The sequence below is a fragment of the Chionomys nivalis genome, chromosome 1, assembly GCF_950005125.1.
Source record: "Chionomys nivalis chromosome 1, mChiNiv1.1, whole genome shotgun sequence".
Taxonomy (NCBI): Eukaryota; Metazoa; Chordata; class Mammalia; order Rodentia; family Cricetidae; genus Chionomys; species Chionomys nivalis.
Genome location: NC_080086.1, coordinates 117,610,022 through 117,613,527, shown reverse-complemented (window position 1 = coordinate 117,613,527; position 3,506 = coordinate 117,610,022). Strand labels below are relative to the sequence as shown.

Here is a 3,506-nt window from a genome sequence, read left to right as displayed (position 1 = left end):
CATCTCCAAGAGTTCTCAATGAAAATTTTCTTTTCTTTTTCCTTTTCTTAAATTTTATTTTATTTTATGAGGGGAGGGGAGAGGTTGCAAGGGCAAAGGGATAGGGAGATGAATGGGATTGAAATGCATGATGTAAAAGCCACAAAAAAACAAATTAAAGGTTAAAAAACCCCACCTTCTTATCCCTGCTTTAACTATCCAGATCTCCACGTAAAACAATGGATTACTAAAGGATAAAAGAGTTGTTTAACACACAAGTAGGTGTAAAAGAGAAAAGTGCATTCATTTCAAGTATAGATGTTACCTGTCTTTCCAAAGATTTCTATAAACAGAAAAAGCACGGCAATTTTGGTCACTTATGGAATATTTATAAAAATAGTCATGTGCTTGGCCCAAAATAATGTTCATAAATTGCAAGACATAAAGATTTCAGAAAGTGCTTTCTCTGCCTGCAATTCAATTAGGCTAGAAATCAACACTGGAATGTGCAAACACAGCAAAAGTAGACAAAAGATTGCTTCAAAATTAAAACTTGATTTTCAAAATATTCCCTGAATCAAAAAGGAAATAGAAGCACAATTTATTTAGGTGCTAACAAAAGGAGAGAGATTTATAGCAAAGCTTCTGGGAAGTGGAACCATGCATCTGTTTATTGTTTTATGAAAGAAAGAATGAAAACAAGGGAATCATCTTTCATTTCCAGTGTTGTAGTTGTCTAGGTATTTTTGAGCATATAGAATTGTCTTGAGATGGCAGGCTGGTGGTTTGAAAGAACATGGCCCCCTAAGGGAATGGCACTATTAGAAGGTGTGGCCTTGTTGGAGGAAGTGTGCAACTGTGGAGGCGGGTTTTGCGGTCTCATACATGCTCAAGCCATGTCCGGTGAGAGATCACTTCCTCCTGATGTAGCCAGCACCATATCTGCTTGCTTGCTGTCATGTCCCACCATGATGATAATGGACTAAACCTCTAAAAATGTAAGCCACCCCAATTAAATGTTTTCCTTTATAAGAGTTGCTGTGGTCATGATGTCTCTTCACAGCAATAGAAACTCTAACTAAGACAGTAGGTAAAGGGAAAGTTGATATACACAATAAAATGTGTCTTAAAATCTATTCTTTTTTTCTGTATTTGTAATATATCCTTTTATAACATACAGAAGGCAAATTTTAACTTCAAACTAGTATTTTTATGAGTATACTTTAAAACTCAATTAAATTTTTGGGATCTACATAGGGTAGAGAATTCAAGCCACACATTTATTGTATTTTATAAAAAGGAAAGACAAAGGTAGTAAGATGCAGCTATTATGAAAGATGAACCATTATACACATATTAAAGGGCTGCTTCCTAGCTCTGCACTGACAGTGGTACTGGAGGATTAGCCACTAACTTCTTTCTTTCTGAGACACTTTCATGTAACTCTGGCTGCCTCTGAGTTCACTATACAGTGGGGGGTGGATGACCTTGAACTTCTGATTCTCTTGCTGCTAACCTCCCAGGTCCTGGGAATGCACTACCCACGCCGACTTTCTTTTCAGGTGCTAGAGATAGTACTCGGGGCTTTGCACATTTTAGACATGCCCTCTCCCGACTGAGCGACATCCCCAGTCCTCTCCAGTTCACATAGTTTATGACACAACAGTAAGACACAGAAAACAAAACAAACCCAACAAGATCTTTGATCAGTCACTCATGTTCAAGCCCCTACCTGGGAAGAAAAAGAAGAATATCTGTACAAATACAATTTGTTGTCCGCGCCTCCACTCAGAAGCAGCCCTGTGTCTGTCCAGTCCACACTTAGAACTTTATCTTCATGAACAGTAGATCATAGAGAGGAGCCTTACAACTTATTGTATCCCGCAGTTCGATAATGTTATCTAGAGAGCCTGAAATAGCTGCTGCTGGTGGGTAGGAGGCCACTTCGCCGCTGTTACCCAGCTTGTATGTGAGGTGAGGGACAGTGACACCAAAGAACCATCTTTAGTTCGGGGATCCCATAGCCTAGTATGCCTACCTGTGCTTCCAAAGGCCAAATGTTTACAAAGGGGAGACTAGGAAATACAATTAAACATTTTATTTCCCGTCAAAGTTGACTTAAGGCCAACAGACTCAGCATCCCACACTCTAATTATGTGATCCCAGGATACGCTGCAGATTTCTCCAGCATCTGACCAAAGCACTGAGGAAATTGTTCCAGTGTGGCCAGAGAGGGTCACCAAGGGAGTCCTTGTTAGTCCCAATTGCTCTGCTTTCGCTTCTTTCTTGGCCGATTTGTGGATTCTTCCACTTCATCTGTAGCAACTGTAGACCAGCTCTTTAGTATCTCATCTATCCCAGGAGCCACTGCAAACTTTAGTTCCTAAGCTACAGACTGCTGTAGTCCACACTCACGACCCTGAGCTATAGATTGCTGTAGTCCACACTCATGACCCTGAGCTATAGATTGCTGTAGTCCACACTCCCACACGACCCTGAGCTATAGACTGCTGTAGTCCACACTCCCACATGACCTCTGCAGCAGCGTAGGGCTTTCCCTCTGTTCTCCGCATTCCATTCCTGTAAGAGAATCGTCTGGTCCACTGAGGCACTTGGTAGTAAATAGGACAAACTGTCTTTTTTCATCCAAGCCACATCTTTCGCGCCATCTCTATATCCCACAATCGTCACTATTGACTTCCCTTCCAAGGGCCAGACTGAGAGGTTTTCTCATAAGAACCAGACAGGACAGGATCCACTCTTTGTCCCTTCGGTTGAGCTTATCTAGTCATCATGCCTTGCTCTGGCTGGGGTGCGAGTATTTTTCCACATATTCTAGTTCCACAACCTCTTCCCACAAAAGGTTTTCCAGTTCCATGTGTTTGACCAAGGGTATTTGAAGAAACTGCTCTTGATAGGGAAATCGGACTCTACATGTTTGTGGAGCTCATGTTTGGTCTTCAGCAGTGTATTGACGATGTTACTAAGGTCAGCAACTTCAGAGAAGCGGGGATTGAGAAAGGAACTCCATCCACTGCATAGTTCTCCTTCTCGGTGTAGAAATGCGTCTGCAGTTGTGCCATGGTGGAAAGTACACACGAGACTTCGCCACAGAAATAAATGTATGCGTTGACAGTCAAGTAGCTCTAAATTAAACAAGCACACCGCAAGCGCAGTGAAAGGTAGGATCCTGCCATCTTCCTTCAGTTTCCTCAGACCTTTTGCGCAGGCCTTAACACCTATTTTTGAAGACATCAACAGGGCTATAAGATCATAAAGAATTACAAGATCAAATAGCTAAGTGAAATAAGGAACTCAAAACTTAGGGACATGCATTGGCCGTTAGCTTAATTAGATATTACAGTTGTTGAAGGGAGGGACAGAGTACGAAACCTGAGTTCTCCCCAGAGTGTGCAGGGAAGAGTTATCTCAGCTTCAGAGAGCCACATAATCTTAAGAGCTGGCTCTTGGGAGACAACTCAGTATGCATCTCAGGGTGATGATGAACTCTTGAGCATCCTTGCTTT

The 3,506-nt window shown here is 41.8% G+C and overlaps 1 pseudogene; it reads right to left on the bottom strand.

Annotated features, from left to right (window-relative positions):
• Window positions 1–1,699: 1,699 nt before the first annotated feature.
• Window positions 1,700–3,062, bottom strand: LOC130885912 (ribosome biogenesis protein WDR12-like; annotated as a pseudogene).
• Window positions 3,063–3,506: the final 444 nt, after the last annotated feature.